Here is a 17,949-nt window from a genome sequence, read left to right on the forward strand (position 1 = left end):
CGGCGACTCTGTTCTGCTAATCCTCTGGCGGTTTTCTGGGTTATTAGGCAGGTGTAGATAGAATCTAAGTGATCAGCAGGACGTGCGGTGAGCCCAGCGTCCTCCTAAGCCGCCATCTTGCCCCACATCTCGCCTAAAATATTTTATCAGAAATTCGCTAAGTTGAAATGGAGTTACTGTTTATTTTTCAGATTAACTAAAAATAAGTGGAACAATCCATTTCCGGTAATAAAACAGATTAGCCTATTTGGCCCCATTTTCCTGCAGAAAGCAATTTAAATTATTGCATAAAATACAGAAAACCTCTTTTGAAAAGCATCAAAAATAATGATGAAAAACAGCTCAAGAAAATGCTTCTGTCCAGAGAATATTTGTTGTACCAGGAGAAAAGGGACTGAGGTTTTCAAGGCCATGTGAAGTATTAGAGAAATAGAAGATAAGACCTATGATTCACCCAAAGTAAGGAATGACATAGTAAGACACCATCCCCTCTATTTCCAATAACACAGCTGGGAGTACAAAGAGCTTTACCATCAAATTAGGGATTAACAAGCGGTAATAGTGTCTCACTCCCTCACAATGGAACTACAGACGAGATTTCTTGACACTGCCACAGGCAGTGTGTATGTGCACACGCACAAGCATGCATCTTCAGAGGGGGAAGTGTTATATACCACAAACTGTGCTTCATGTAGATTTGCAAGGAGGTCAAAACATTTAAAGCTGTGAATATAATTTAAAGTTAACCTGCCTAATAGGGCTTCTAAGTAACTGCTAGAAACAAATGTAAATCTTTTCTGGGAGGACACAACTTAATCATATGCCTCAAAGAAGACCTGCTAATAATCTTTCAAAGACAATGAACAGCACAGTCAAAAATAACCTAGTATGCAAAGAAATAAAGGACTATTCATAAGAACCAGAAGAAACAGCATAGATTCATAAAGACTTCAACTTTAGGGGTTATGAAAACAAGATCAGAAAACAATTATGCTACCTATTTTTATATATAAGACAAAGTAGATATATATACAGTGGAATATTACTCAGCCCCCCAGAATTGAAATCTTGCCATTTGCAAACACATGGTTGGATCTACAAAGAGTAATGTTAAGCAATATAAGCCAGTCTGAGGAAGACAAATATTTTACGATATCACTCATATGTGCAATTTAAGAAACAAAATAGCAAACAAAGGAAAAAAGTGACAAAACAAAAAACAGCCTCTTTTTTAAAAATTTATTTACTTTTGAGAGACGGAGAGGGAGAGAGAAAGAGGTAGAGAGAGAGGAAGAGCGAAAATCCCAGGAAGTTCCCACACTTAGCATAAGAGCCCGAATGAGGCAAGGCTCCTTCTCAGGAACTGTGAGATCATGACCTGAGGCACAATCAAGAGTCAGAGGCTTAAGTGACTGACACACCCAGTTGCCCCAGCTGACTCAACTGTAGACAACAAACAGATGGTTACCAGAGGGGAGGTGGGCAAGAGGATGGGTGAAACAGGTGATGGGAATTAAAGAATATATTTATCTTAATGAGCATTGAGTTAAATACGAAATTGTTGAATCACTATATTGTACAACTGAAACTAATACAATGCTGTAAGTTAACTATACCGGAATTAAAATTTAAAAATAAACAATAAAATAAAATAAAACAAAGAAAAAAAGAAGATTGTAAGCACAATGTCTTCCTCATCATAGAAACTAAATTCAAGAGGGTTTCTTCCTTTTATTGTCAACTTGCTATTAAGAATTTTTTATTTAAGGGGTGCCTGGGTGGCTCAGTTGGTTAAGCATCTGACTTGACTTGATCTCACCGTTCGTGAGTTCCAGTCCTGCATCAGGCTCTGTGCTGACAGCTGAGAGCCTGGATGGAGCCTGCTTCGGATTCTGTGCCCCCCTCACTCTTTGTCCCTCCCCCATTCACTCTCCCTATATCAAAAATAATCATTAAAAAAAAAGTTCAAAACTAATGAACTAGAAGATAAATCGGAAGAAACTATCCAGAAGGGCAGAGAGAGAAAAAAACAGACAGAAAATGTGGAAGATGGGTTAAGAGACATGTGAGAAAGAATAAGAAGGTCTAACATGCATGAAATTGGAGAAACAGAGAGAAAGGAAATAACAGAGGTAATATTTGAAGAGATAAAGGCTGAGAATTTTCCAGAATTCATAAAAGATAACAAGAAATTTAACAAATCCCATGCAGAATTCATAAACAATCTTATCATAAGACTGGGAAAAAAAGAATTAAAATTCCAGACCAAAGGGAAAAAAAGTCAAGTGGTCTCACAGTGTTCTAAGGTCCTTGTATTGTCCGGATCAACACTGTACTTTGAATGCATGTTGTAATTTTAAAGGTAACTACTAAAACAGAAAACAGTATATAACTTAAAATCTAGTAGAGTAGGAAAAGAGAATGATAAAAAAAAAATTGCAGACCTAAACAAAGGCAAGAAAGAAGAAAAACATAAAAGAGGTAGGACAAGTAGAAAACATAAAGTAGGTAAGATCTTCCCATTCTTTCTTAAACCCATGCTAATCAGGCTATCTTCCCCATCACTACACAGAAAGTGTTCTACAGTACCAGTGACCTATACCCACTGGTCATTTTTTTAGTCTTTAATTTACTTGCCCTATCAGAAATAAGTCCCATAAGGGATCACTCTCCTCCTTAATAAACTAGATTCACTAGGGCTCCAGGTTTTCTCTATATCTCACTGGTCCCTCCTCCTTCTGTCTCATTTACTATTTGCTTCTTATGTCCCAGAATTCTTAAAACTGCAGAATCCCAAGGTTTTCTTCTCTGTATGCCTTCAGTTTACAGGTAGTTACCCAATCTCATGTAACATCACTCATGTCATATAATACAGCAGCCACTAGTCACTTGTAGCTATTTATATTAATTTAAATGGTTATTAATATTAGTATTATTAATATTAATTTATAGTAATACAGATTTATATTAATTACAATTAATTTTTTATTACAATTAAATTTTTTAAAATTCAGTATCTGAGTTACACTAACCACATTTGAAGTGCTCAATAGTCACATGTGGCTAGTGGCTACCGTATTGCACAGTGTAGCTATAAAACATTTCCATCATTGTACAAAGTTCTATTGATCTAGACAATGACCACTTCCATGTTAACATTTCTAACCAGAATTTCTCTCCTTGTATATCAGACTTGTATATCTAACTGCCTACTTAACAGGCTTTTTAAAAATTAATATAATTGACAACACTATTAGTTTTAGATGAATAATAATGATTTGATATATGCATACATACTTCTTAACATCTTTATTTGGATATACAGACAACTAGTATGTCCAAAACTGAACTTTTAATTATTTCCCAAAAAACTACCCCACCCATTGTTTTCCTGATTTCAATTGATGGCATCTCCATTCTTCCAGTTAATCAGGCCAAAATCCTTCAAATTTCCCATGACTTCTTTTCTCAGCGTACATTCAATCTATTAGGAAAATAGTGTTGGCTCTCTCTTCAAGTATATCCAGGATCTGACCACCATCATTTGTTACCAAGATTTCTACAACAGTTTCCTAATGGAGCTCCCTGCTTCTACCCTTATCCCTTTACAGTCTCTGTACATAGAAGGGAGAGTTGTAGAGTGATACAGTAAGGCATTTGATCCCACCCAACTGGTTTTTATCACTGGGGGAAGTGCTATTAGACCAAGTGGGTAAATTTGGGATGCTGAACATCCTACAATGAACAAGATACCTCCTACAATAAAGAATTATCCAGCCCAAAATGTCGAAAGTTCTGACGTTGAGAATTCCTGCTCTGGGGGGGTAAAAGAAGAGGTTGTGATAGGGAGGGACTATAGAGGACCTTATATGGTGATGGCAAATCCTATTGTTCAACTTGATTCTGGTTATATGGCCATTTGCTCTACAATTAGACATGTATTAAGCACTTTTCTGTACAGATGCTGTATTTCACAAACAAGCACACACACACAACAGCAAATTCTGTAAAGTGAAATAAATAGGCTTTAACATTTAAAGGCACGTGCTTTACCTTTATTCCTCAACTATAAGTTATTATGATTAGGCTCACTTTATAAATAAGGATACAAGGCACAGAGAAGTTAACCAATTACAAAATTAATAGGTAGGGGGAAGAGTTAGAATTCAAACCCAGGCAGTGTAAGCTCAGAGCCTGTACTCTTTGTCACTATGCTGTGCTTCTTTCTTGTTCTTTGCCCTTTCTCTGTCTTCTTTCATTTTCTTCTGTTTCTTATTACCAGATGACTTAACAAGTAAAGTTTTATTGGTGCTGTATTTGTTTAATGGAGTCCTATGTCTGCTGTTGTTATTTTTCTAAATATATATGTATGACAGAGTAGAAAGAAAACATGGTTTTTGAGTAAGCAATCCTTAGCTGTCACTCACTACCTATGTAATTTAAGATTAACCATTTAACTGCCATGAATCTATTTTCTCATGTGTAAAACTGAAACAATAACATCTACCTCACTAGTGTGGTTGAAAACTACATGAACTAATGAATATTATACTTAATACTTTGTAATGGGAAACTAAATGTTCCAACACATTATTATTCCTCTTTGAAAATAAATGACAAAACTTGTGTTTTTACATATGCAGCCTCTTGAGGTTTTCTTCTTTTTTCCAAGTGAAAAATTCTGCAGTAATGAGGTAGAGAGAGGTAGGCAAATGTTGTCAAATGCTACTAATAAGTTTGACATGGATGTTGGCAACATATTCTATTCCCAGAACATGTGCATTTTCTTTCCTTTGTCTTTTCTTTCCATTTCTCTCTTCTGCTCTCCTGCCCAGCATTTAAGACAAAGCTCTCATTAACTTATTAGTCTTACTAGAGACAAACAAATAATGTTGAAGAAGTACCTTACATAATGGTGGCTTTTCAAAAAAAGAGAAATCAAAATACTATCATCTCCAATCATAAAAGACTTTATTTCTGTATCTTCCTATACAGAGTACACAAGTAAAAATAATTATTTTAAGATGAGACAACTAAAATACTGAGTAATGGCAAACTCTGAACAATATATGCATTCAAAACTTCTCAGTGAGCCTCTACAATGTACTTAGGTACCAAGGGAAAAAAAATTTTTAATTTTTTTTAAAAATATTTTTTAAAGTTTTTAATTTATTTTTGAGACAGAGACAGACAGAGCATGAGCAGGGGAGGGGCAGAGAGAGAGGGAGACACAGAATCTGAAGCAAGCTCCAGGCTCTGAGCTGTCAGCACAGAGCCGGACACGGGGCTTGAACTCACAGACTGTGAGATTATGACCTGAGCTGAAGTCGGATGCTTAACCAACTGAACCACCCAGGCACCCCAAAAATTTTTAATTTTTTAAAATGATTTATTTTTGAGAGAGATAAATACAGAGAACGAGCAGGGGAAGAGCAGAGGGAGAAGGAGACAGAATCTGAAGCAGGCTCCAGGCTCTGAGTTGTCAGCAGAGAGCCTGATGTGGGGCTTGAACTCACAAACTGTGAAACCATGACCGGGGCCAAAGTCAGACACAACGGACTGAGCTACCCTGGTGTCCCTAAATTTTAACTCATGGTTCCCATCCTCAATAAACTTAAAAAATATTATCCAGCCCAATAGAAGTCTAGAAATTAGGCAACTTATCCTAAATCACTTACATAATAAAACCTAGTAAGATGTTAATTACCATTCTGATTTTCAGTTCATCATTTCACTTCTAATTAAAATCTATACCAATTGCTGGTCCTAGCTTCCAATTTAGCTTTGTAATATATCAGTGCAAGATTTTTTAAAAATGTTTATTTATTTATTTTGAGAGAGAGGGGGATAGAGAGCAAGGAGGGGAGGGGCAGAGAGAGAGAGGGAGAGAGAGAATCCCAAGAAGGTTCCGCATTGTTAGCATGGGGCCCAACACAGGACTTGAACCCACAAACCAATGAGATCATGACCTGAGCTGAAACAAAGAGTTGGATTCTTAACCAACTGAGCCACACAGGCACCCTGCAGTTCATCATTTCACTTCTAATTAAAATCTACACCAATTGTTGGTCCTAGCTCCCAAATTAGCTTTGCAATAGATCAGTGCAAGATTTATTTTTTTTTATGGCAAAAAGTTTACTTGACTGTTTAAAACACAGATTCACAATTTACATATTTGGATGTGAAGCATCAGAAATGATCCTGAATATCAAGTGTACATTATTCAGTGGTAATTGTTAAAATTTCATTAAGATGAAAGTAACTGAGACAAAGTAATTTCACCAAAACAGAGTTAGTTGAGAAGCAAAAACATAAACTTAATCTTTCAGTTCCTTCCTTTACATAATAAAACGAATTAATAATTCAATTGACTTGTTTGGTTTAAAATTTTAAAACTAATAAGCAGTAGTTTTCAAGATTACTTTGAACCACTAATTATAAAACTAGGAGTAATAGTCCTAACAAATTTCCTTAATTTAAAACTGCAGTGACAAATTAACTTGAAAAAGTTGTTCCCTGGATATAGAGAGAAGATATTCTATATAATATATCAATGAAGAATACATACTGAATTAAGGTGGACATAGGTATTAAAAACTTGGGAAAGAAATAAAGCTATTGTAGAGAAGTTATGTCGTGTATTGGTTTGATATGATTTAAAATCTACGCGTTTACAATCTAAGTAAACTTGTTTTAATCCATCCCTTTATGACAAAGAAAAAAAAGTTTTAGAAGTAAAGTCATTTTGATAGAAGAATGAAGTAATTGTGTCAGGATGTCATCATCTTGTCTGTTTTCACTGGTAAGAACTCAGTAGCTCAGCTGCTTATCAATAAAAACCTATGAGAAAGCAACTATGGCATGGGGACATCTGTACTGTAAATAGCAAGTATGTAAGGACTATCAGAATGTTTCCTGTAGGCAAGGCAGTTCTTTGCTGATCTAAAAGAGCTCTCCAAATACCTGGGGGCAATTAGCTCCTGCTGAGGTAAAGGCCACTTTTATCTGTAGTGGCAAAAGCCTGGTACAGCAGTGCCGAAAATCATCTTGCCCATTAACAGGGACAATGACCCTCTTTAGCAATGCGCTTTAATAGGAAGGAGACTTTAACTTTTGCGCAGGCAGAAGGACATTAGCTCTGGTTGACTAAGCTGTCTTTCCCAAGTACCAACTCCAAAGCGTATACCTTAACTAAATTTGGACTTTATTCCTTTCATGCCCCCCTTGTCTTGAACAACAGGGTGATAGTCTATCATTGATTTGGAGTATGTAATTTCTTTATTGGTTTATTAAGAGACATTATCCTGTATACTACTGGCTTGTGAAATTCCCACAGTGAATCTATCTTAAACAAACCCCTGGCAGATACAATCTCAGTCACAGCATTAATTTGCCTCCTGAAAAAAACCAAGTTATTAGCTTTACAGAACTTTTAAAACATTCTCTCAAATTTCAAAAATTAAATATTTTAGGAATTGAAAAGATGATTGTCAGACAACTAGTATCCTTTTATTGAAAAGAATATAAGAACTGGGGGCGGGGGTGTCTGGATGGCTCAGTCAGCTGAGCACCTTGATTTCAGCTCAGGTCATGAAGCCAGGGTCATGGGATCAGTTTTAAAACTGAGAAAAACACACCCCATGTTGGGCTCCATGCTGAGCATGAAATTTGCTAAAAATTCTCTTTTTGCCCCTCTCCCCTGCTTGTGGTCTCTCTCTCTAAACAAACAAAAAACAGGGGGAAATTCATTCAAGAAAATCTAAGGCACATAAAAATTTTTCTAAAAATCTATAAATTCATTTGTGTAAACATTTAAAAGCATGCCAGGTACTGCTTAACTCTGTACAGAAATTTGCTGTTATTTCTGAACTTAATAAAACTAAGCTTAATGAAATCTGTATACAGTGGGAGAAAAGTGATCAATAGAATTGCTAAGAAATGCTAGAGAAAAAAATTTAATATTGATAAGGAAACATAACCTTATTGCTCCTCAATCTCCAAAAACTGATAAAATTATCTTCAGAAAGCATTGCCAGGGTATTCCTTTATTTGAATTATATACAATGGTTAATTTGGGGCATGGCCTACTCTGATTTATAAAGTAAAGTGTGGTAGTTGAAAGCTCATGTCATACTCCCTGGATTTGAATCTTGGCTCTGCTAAGATTGGGCAGCTTATTTAAATTCCCTAAGACTCACTGGTGTGGGGGATAATAAAAGTACTAGTCTTACAGAGTTGGAGATTTAATGAGATAATGTACGTAACGTACCTTGCTCACAATGAGTATTCAAGAAATAATAACTATCATTTTATTTTTTGGCTTTTTATTTATTTTTTTTTCAATTTTTTTTTTTTTTTTTTTTTTTTTTTTTTTTTTTTTTTTTTTGGGACAGAGAGAGACAGAGCATGAACGGGGGAGGGGCAGAGAGAGAGGGAGACACAGAATCGGAAACAGGCTCCAGGCTCTGAGCCATCAGCCCAGAGCCCCACGCGGGGCTCGAACTCCCGGATCGCGAGATCGTGACCTGGCTGAAGTCGGACGCTTAACCGACTGCGCCACCCAGGCGCCCCTATTTTTTGGCTTTTTAAAAGTAACTAACAAAATTCAACATTATATCTTGGCCTAACTTAGTGGCCTGAATAAAATCAGCTGACATATCTACATGCCTTTAGTATAAAGTGAGTAAACTCAGTAAGGTAAGAAAGATAAAGAAGTTGAGCTTTGAAGGATTACTGAACTGTCACAAAGAGAACAGACCTAAAGGAAATAATTAATTTCTGAAGAAGAAAACTAGGTGTCACTTTGGAGAAAAACTGAGAAAAAGACACACCAATAAATAAGTAATGGGAGTTGGAACTAACCTTTATTTACTGAACACCTACTACTGGCCTAAGTTTTAAATGTTTAATTGCAACTAATCCTTAGAATTTGGGAAGATGTATATATAACCTTCAAATTATAAAAAAAAGAAACTGAAGCTCAGAAATAACTTGTGCTGTATTACTTGGCTAATGAAGCCATAGCTGGGACGGAAACCAGGTTACTTTGGTCCCATATGTTATTTCCAGTATACTGCAATGTCTGCCTGAACTTAATGTTTTTTGTTTTTAAAGTTTATTTATTTTGAGAGAGAGAGCATGAACGGGGTAGGGAGGGAGGGAGGGAGGGAGAGAGAGAGAGAGGGTGGGAGAGAGACAGAATTCCAAGCAGGCTCTGTGCTGCCAGAATAGAAACCAAAGAGGGGCTCGAACTCACTAACTGTGAGCTCATGACATGAGACATAATCAATAATTGGTCACTTAACCAACTGAGCCACCTAGGTGTCCCTCAACTTAATGTTTTTAACCAATACTTTCTGCGGTATTGGTTCCTATGCTAAACTGAGAATGAAGTTGAGTTTAGGAAGAGAGGATTCTTGTAACTCCTGGAGATAATACTTTTGCTAAGATTAAATGTTAGGAAACCCCGGAATGAGAAAAATCTAATGTTTATTTATTTTTTTTGGGGGGGGGGGGGAAGGGCAGAGAGAGAGAGAGAGACAGAGACAGAACCAGAAGCAGGATCCAGGGTCTGAGCTGTCAGCAAAGAGCCTGATGTGGGTCTCCAACTCAGGAACCGTGAGATCATGACCAGGGCCAAAATCAGATACTCAACTGACTGAGCCACCCAAGCGCCACCAGAATGAGAAAAATCTAGAAAGATCCTTTGATTTCAGTCAGTCTTACCAAAAAAAGAAAATCAAAGTTAAGGAACACACAAGGGGCATACAAGATTAGATATTAAGGTTCCAGTTTAATCACTTACGTCTATTTGTTCTAAACAAATCTGAAATTTTGTGGCATTGTCAAATTAGCTCTTTATTCCAAACAAGCAGAAAATTGGTATCTCAATGATCTAGTCCCTAGTGCTTTTCAATAAAAGATTTTTTTTTTTTTTTTTTAAATTTTTTTTTTCAACGTTTATTTATTTTTGGGACAGAGAGAGACAGAGCATGAATGGGGGAGGGGCAGAGAGAGAGGGAGACACAGAATCGGAAACAGGCTCCAGGCTCTGAGCCATCAGCCCAGAGCCTGACGCGGGGCTCGAACTCCAGGACTGCGAGATCGTGACCTGGCTGAAGTCGGACGCTTAACCGACTGCGCCACCCAGGCGCCCCTCAATAAAAGATTTAATAATATTCAAGTAAATATCAAGAATTGTAAGGAAATTGGTAATTTTCAGTTGCCTCAATTAGTCAATTAGCTTGAACTTCAAATATCCCAACAATGTTATTTCAAAGGAAATGTAATGCCTTTTTGAAAGTCTTGATAAGTAGAACTACTAGGTATTCTGAAGTTTGATAAATTAGGTTGAGAGGTAAATTAGCAATCCACAGCTAATACTATAATAACACAGAATAGTGCTATCAATGATTAACTGAAATGTTAAATAGCTCTATACCATCAATTTGCCATAGACCTAACACTGATAATAGGGAGCGAAACATGCAAAATGACATATACAGATATATTCACTTCCAATATCTCACTCAGTCCTTTGAGTTTGAAAACAAGGTTCCAGGGGTGCCTGTGTGACTCAGTCAGTTACACCGTCCAGCTCTTGATTTTGGCTCACGTCATGATCTCAGTTTTGGGAGTTCCAGCCAGGTCAGACTCTATCCTGACCATGCATTCTCCCTCTCTACCCCTCCCCAGCATGTGCACTCTCTCTCCCTCTCTCTCTCAAAATAAATAAACTTAAAAATAAAATAAAATAAAAGTCCCAGAAGAAAGGCTATTAATGCCAAAGCTAAGTGATTTAATGAGTCCCTAATCATGGACTTTAAAATTGGTTTCAGTATGGGGTCTCAATAGGAAAATAACAGTTTACTGACCTGCTTGTTGATGCCTGTGCTGAAAAATACTTTTCTCCATAAAAAGGACATAGGAAGTAACCAAAGAAAGTTTATATGACACTATTTTCAAAAGGTATTGACTATATCAGTACATTTCAAAGGATGTCAGCTTTTTCCACACTAGGCTCAGAAATGTCCTTTCACAATTCTTTGCAAAAGGATGGCTATAGTATCTGGCCAAGAGGCTAGGATCAATCTGTAATAGTACCCACTCATTTCTGCCCAAAGAAATGTAGAGGTGACCCCTGAATAAAGCAGGTGTTGGGCTGCTGACACCGACTTCCCTCCCGCCCCTAGTTGAAAATGCACATGTAACTTGTGACTCCCCCAAAACTTTACTAATAACCCCTTTTGACTGGAAGCCTTACTGATAACATAGTTAACACATATTTTGTATGTTGTATGTATTATATACTGTATTCTTACAATAAAATAAGCTAGAGAAAACAAAATGTTATTAAGAAAATCTTAAGGAAAATATACTTATAGTATTATACTGTAAAAAATTCATGTCTGAGTGGACCTGTACAATTCAAACCTGTGTTATTTAAGAGTCAATAGTATTGTGGACCCACTCACTATACAAGTATTTATATGTTCCTCCTCAGAGACTGAAAATTAGTAATAATACCTCTGCATATGGTAGTTTCAGATACTGTAATTACATTTCAGTTTAACAGAGCAAGCATGGAAAATTTTTTTTTTCTGTAAGAGGCCAGATAACATTTTAGGTTTTCTGAGCCACATGATCTCAGCAGGTACTCAACTATGTCCTTTTGCACGGAAGACAATATACAAATGAGTGAGCATGCCTGTGTTCTAATAAAACTTTATAAAAAATAAATACATCTGGTGGCAATGGTCATAGCAATGCTTATAATAGTTTACCCACCTCTGTATTGCCAATATAAAAGCCAGTGGAACCATATCATTAAAAAGGCAGCCTGGTTAAATAAGTTATTTTGTGTATATGTGTTTTCCTCTATGTAAGTCTGTACCTGCTATAAAAAGTCCAGTAACAAACTTATCTAACTTCTTCTGTATGAATCAGGTAATGGTCAGTCAATAAGAACTGCAATGCTTCAATTCTGATGTGACTATTGAAACATGTTTCCAAACTGATCGATAAATGCTTCAAAAGGTGTTAAATTTGACAGTGCTGGAGGGCAATGTAGTCTAATAAAAGAAATTAGCAGCCAGAGCAATGCAATTGCACCAAAGAACCCACAATGGGAACACTAAATGCTTTCAAGTTATGTTTAGGCAGTAAGAACGCTGATGGAGAAGTAAAATTTAAGTGTATTATAAAATGCAGGCCTAGTAGAAGTTTTTATCCTCCTAATGATTTTTTTTTAAGTTTTATGATATCTCCTTTTCAAAAAAATACTATAAATTATTATTTTATTTTGTAATTCAGGTTGGTATTCCCGTGCTGTTTACCCTTTACTGTAAATATTTAGGGTATTGTCAATTAGCATACTATTTTTATATGACTGAGATATTCAGCATTTAAGATAGAAAGAAAAAATCTAAGGCTACAGTTCTCAGAGCTCAAGTGGGCATACATTGAGAAAGGAAAGGTGACATCTTAATTTACTACCAACCTTTTATATTACTACGAAGTTTGTAGAGATTTTTCTTCAACTTACGACAAGGGTTTCTTTGACCTATTGAGAAGTTTCAAAATGTTCCCTTCAGGGATTTCTTGTTATTTTGCATATGTCAGCATTAAAAAGAAAAAAGGAGAAGCAACAGGTTACAATTTGTTGATCTACTGATCTCAGCAATAGATTAAAGCACTGCTTGACAGTCCTGAAAATTAGGTTTTAGTCAAGTTGGCCATTAATTGTTTATTTGGTGGTAAGGGAGGCAGTTCCTCCAGCTCGATGGACCTTGGTTTCCGCATCTGTAGAGTGAGGAGAACCTGCTTGACTAGATACTCTTAAAAGGCCTCTTCCAGCTCTATTATTCTAAGACAGCTAAGATGTCAAGCCACCTACTATCAAGACACCGTGTCTCACATTTGAGCTGAGGAAAAGTGTGGCAAGGATTTAACTGTTTCGGCCCCCAACCCATTTGTGGTCCTCGCTCAAGGCACAAGGGTGTTTCTTCCCTGATCTGCTTTATCCAACTCTTCCCTACTCGGGACAGGGAAAGGCTTTCCCACTGCCGCAATAACCCCAATTCTCCCCCTCACCCGGGTGTTTACCTACAGTCACCCTGCCTTGCCTTAAGGCTCAAGCAGCCACCGACTCCCCACAGCCCCTCGAATTCTCTCAGCCCCCATCGGATGGGAGTCACCAGAGCCCAGAGAGGAGCGCGCGTCTCCCCTCCGGGGTGGTCTCCTCTGTCCCGACTTTGGCCTCAAGGCTCCCCCAAGAAGCAACTGTTTGGGCGCATTTCACCAAAGAACTTCCCCATGACAGCCGGCTCTACAGCAAGCTCAGCGGTTCCCGCCGCTTCCCCTCTGTTCCTCCCACCCCCCACTCCCTCCCGAGGGGTGATTTTGAAAAACTAGGGAACTAGGCCTACCTGCACCGGCCAAGCCCTCAATCTGGGAAAAATGGGCGAGAAAACGGAGACCCTTTCCTAAATCCACTCAACTTGAGGCAGGAGGGATTCTCCTCCCCTGGACAGGAAGAGACAACAGCCTCGGCCGCGGGGACCGGCGGGGGATGGAGTTCTGAGCGCACTGAGCCAGGCGCCGCTGCCAAACCTCCCTTCCCTGAGGACTACAACTCCCAGAGGCCTCTGCGAGAGCCAACGCGCCTTTCGCCGCAGAGCCCCACTCCCGGCTTTAGGAGGTGGGGCGGTCAAGATACGCAAATCTCGTCTCCTCTGCTGCCTGCTGTTGGTTCCTGTGTGGGATGCTTCCCTTACGTTTAAAGGCATCGAGGACGAGGAACGCCATCTCCTGCAGTCTTTACACTTCCAGAGGTCACGTAGGAAAGGGCTGACCTCCCATTATCAGTCTCTTTTCACAGGCCCTTCTGGCTAGTGTTCTGTACTGTCGTCACGTCCTTGAATCCCACGGACAACAAGGAAAACTGGTTTGAAAAATGTTGGGGTGGCTCTCTCACCCCCATGTCTGGACACTTAGGTTTTTGTTGTTGTTTGCGTTTGTTTTCTTTTATTATTTTAATGCGTTGACGAATTTGTCTCCATGCTGAAAGAGGGGCTTTGGAGGTATATTTTAGCACCGTCTCCGCATCCCTAGTAGTTTTTCCCAAAGCCACCTCAAATAAACCTATAATCTAAGTAAAATGAGTGTGCATGTTGTAACATGTCAGCCCAATCAAAGTCCCCTGGAAAGCATATAGCATCACCTACGCCATTACATAGGAAGCCAGTAGCATCTTTTTCTCTTTTAAGAAAACAACCATAAAAACAAAAACAATAAAAAACCCACAAGTGCATTGTAATGTGATAATCCAAAGTAACAAATCCAAATTTAAAAGCTGATATTGAGTGCCAAGCATTTTACATATAATACCTCTTTAAATCTCCACCATGATTCTAGAAATGTATATTATCCCTATTTTACAAACATGGGAACAACCCTATAGAATTTAAGTAACTAACCCAAGGCCAAGCAACTATTAAATGGCAGAAGAGTCAGACTTAAAACCTGATGCTCTAAAAGTCTTATTCCAAAACCTGATTTCTCGAACACCACCAAACAGTGCCTGTATTATTGAGGGCTTGACAACAAGGCAGATGATGTAAGAAGTACTGCCTCTAAGGCAGATAAAAGTTATTTTGCTAATGGTGTCCTTATTAAAAATCTTTTTGCAATTACCCTTTAGCCTGCCTTCAAATAAGCAGAACATTCTTTTGATAATTTCAGTGATAGCAAAATTCTTTCTTTGCATTCCAGGTCTAGAAGATAATTTTGACAAGACTGAAAAGCACAAAAGTGAATGGTACTGAGTGACATGAATGAAAATAGCAGATTAGGGAACTTGAACATGTTCTCTCTGTTAAAGCAGTACTTAAGCTGGCAAGACTGCCAGAATCAACTTTTTTTGGGACTCTGGCATCTAATAAAAAATGTAAAACAACTAGGGAAACATTTTAGAAAAGACTGCTGAGTTTTGGCAAGAGAGGTCTATGATCATCTCTTACTGTCCACCTTGAGCTCGCCCTGAAGACAGCAGCCTACATTCCTGCTAGTTGCTAGTACCTGAGGGAGCAATAGGGATCTTCTTCTCAAGGAATTGTAATTGTGCATTTTGACCTATCTTGTGGTTCCCTGAAGGTTTGGCTCAAGGGCTTGCCTTTGTTTTGCCTGCCTTGCAATCTCCGGAGAACTGAAGCAACCCCCCACCCCCACCCCAGGCCATGTGAGTTTGTCTGAAAGCCTTTAAAGCAAATGTTTTAGTCACCAAGTTTACTAAATAGTTAGGTCCAAACAAATTAATATGCATTTATGTCCTAACAACTCAGTAGCCATTTAAAAATACATACATAAATTGAAAGAAAAATATTTTATTTCATTCTTAAATAGCTTTAATTGCTTACTAGTGGGATGTATACATCTATTGGGCACTGTATAACTTCTTGAAATCAGATAAGATACCACTATCCTTGTTTCCTGTTTCACATTGGATTTTTTAAAGAAAATGTTTATTTATTTGTCTTTGAGAGGAAAAGAGAGAGTGGTAGTAGAGGCATAGTGGAGGGGCAGAGAGAGAATCCCAAGCAGGCTCCCCACTGTCAGCACAGAGTCCTTCATGGGGCTTGATCCTAAAAACCGTGAGATCATGACCTGAGCTGAAATCAAGAGTTGTACTCACATTAGATTTTGCACAATGCTTGGTTGAGATCATAGCAACCACTGAAAACTCAACTTGACAGATACAATGTTATCCAAAAAAATTAACTTGATCTAATGTTGAAACTGAATTATCTCGGGGCGCCTGGGTGGCTCAGTCGGTTGACCGTCCGACTTCGGCTCAGGTCACGATCTCGCAGTCTGTGAGTTTGAGCCCCGCGTCAGGCTCTGGGCTGATGGCTCAGAGCCTGGAGCCTGCTTCCGATTCTGTGTCTCCCTCTCTCTCTGCCCCTTCCCCGTTCATGCTCTGTCTCTCTCTGTCTCAAAAATAAATAAACTGAATTATCTCAAGGTGCTACTTCACATGGTATCTGACAGATGTCTCTCTGTTTTCCTTAAAAATTTAAAATACTGTGTTCTGTGGGGTCCTGTGGGTTCCCTGTAGTATTCTCACTGGCTGGAAACTGCGGTTCTTAGACATTATTTTTCTGCTCTACAACGATTGTCAAACTTCTTCTATAAAGGGCCCATTAGTAAGTATTTTGGGCTTTGTGACCATATGGTCTCTGTCAACAATGATTCAATTCTGTCTTTATGGCACAAATAGAGACAACATAAATGATACGTAAACAAATGGAGTGGCTGTATTCTAATTTATAGAAACAGGTACTGGGCTGGATTTGTCTCCAGGACCATAGTTTCCTGACCATTGGCCTAGAGGATCCAGAGTGGAGATGTTTGTGTATTAATTGGAATTCTTCTAAGGAGAAGAATTTTTCTCCATGATTTGATTACCCCAAGGTAAAATGTGTTTGGGAAATGTAGTATAAATACTTGCATCTTTCTTTTTACCAGTTTTCAAAATGAGTTGGTTGCCTAGCATCTTGCAAAGTTGACCAATGAGGTTTTTTTGGTTTTATTTTTTATCATTAAAAATATATTTGATGAGGGGTGCCTGGCTGGCTCAGTCAGTTAGGGATCTGACTTCAGCTCAGGTCATGATCTCACGATCTGTGAGTTCGAGCCCTGCGTTAGGCTCTGTGCTAACAGCTCAGAGCCTGGAACCTGCTTAAGGTTCTGTGTCTCCCTCTCTCTCTGCCCTTCCCCCACTCACTCTCTGTCTCTCTCTGTCTCTCTCTCTCTCTCTCAAAAATAAACATTAAAAATTTTTAAAAAATACATATATTTGATGTGTTTCAATCCTTTGAAGATATATATATATATTAAATTTCAAGTTTACAAAAAAATTGCAAAGGTAGTGCCAAGAATTCCAATATATATTCTTTACTCAGAGTTATCAATTGTTAACATTTTGTCATATTTGTTTTATTCTTTCTCTTTCTCCTTCCATTTCCTTGCTTTCTCTCTTTCTCTGTACACGCACGTATTTCCCTAAACAATTTGAGATTAAATTGCACACCATATGCCTCTGCTCCTAAATTCTTTAGTATATATTTCCCAAAAAAAGGATTTTCACAGTATGATGATCAAAACTAGAACTTTAAAAAATTGACACAATGCTCTTATTTAAAAGTCTTATGAAAATTTCACCAATTGTTTCAATAATGTCTTTTATAAGATGCTTTGTTTTGATTTTTGTTTTGTTTTGTTTTTCCTCATCCAGAACCCAACACAGGATTAACCACACATTGCATTTAGTCTTCATGTCTCTTTAAGATCCTTTAATCTGGAATGGGTCCTTAAGACTTTCTTTCCCTTTTATGACATGGATATTTTTGAAGAGTATAGGCCATTTAGTAAAATGTCCCTCATTTTGAATTTACCCAATGTTACTTCATGATTAGATTCAAGTTTTGCATTTTTGGTAGGAATAATACAGCAGTATTGTAGAGTCTTTCTCACTGCATCATATCATGAGGCACATGATATTCACTGATTATAAAGATTCTAATACCAATTCCAGAATGGGAATAGAGTTTCCCACACTATCAAGCAGTTCTTAGACACCAACTGGGTGTCCTACCATTTAACTCAATTCTGATGCTATCTACCTGGACATTGAACCAGATTACAGGTTAATGGCTCAGTCCTACATGAATTCTCCCCCTCTCCTCCACTCAGACACCCCTTGAAACTACAGATTGTTCCTTGTACTTGTGACCAACTGGCTATAGATCAGAGGTTCCCATGACTCTCTCCTTGAGTTTGACTAATTTGCTAGTGATTCAGAGAACTCAGAGGAACATTTTACTTAGTAGATTACTGGTTTATTATAAAAGGCTATAACTCAGGAGCAGCCAGTTGGGAAGAGATGTCCAT

General features: G+C 38.0%; 1 protein-coding gene across 4 annotated transcripts in view; it reads right to left on the reverse strand.

Moving 5' to 3' along the window:
- SLC38A9 (solute carrier family 38 member 9) overlaps positions 1-13,534 on the reverse strand; it is a 92,668-nt gene extending 79,134 nt beyond the window's left edge. For 3 of the 4 annotated variants that reach the window (XR_007151386.1, XM_047854768.1, XM_047854467.1), the window contains exons 1-2: positions 13,428-13,534; positions 12,500-12,599 (exon numbers count right to left, since the gene is read on the reverse strand). The gene's annotated coding sequence lies outside the window, so the exon portion shown is untranslated. The remainder of the gene's footprint in view (positions 1-12,499; positions 12,600-13,427) is intronic. The other variant, XM_047854545.1, reaches the window with a different exon arrangement.
- Between the last annotated feature and the right edge of the window lie 4,415 nt (positions 13,535-17,949).

Source organism: Prionailurus viverrinus, chromosome A1 (genome assembly GCF_022837055.1).
Source record: "Prionailurus viverrinus isolate Anna chromosome A1, UM_Priviv_1.0, whole genome shotgun sequence".
In the NCBI taxonomy this organism is placed as follows: Eukaryota; Metazoa; Chordata; class Mammalia; order Carnivora; family Felidae; genus Prionailurus; species Prionailurus viverrinus.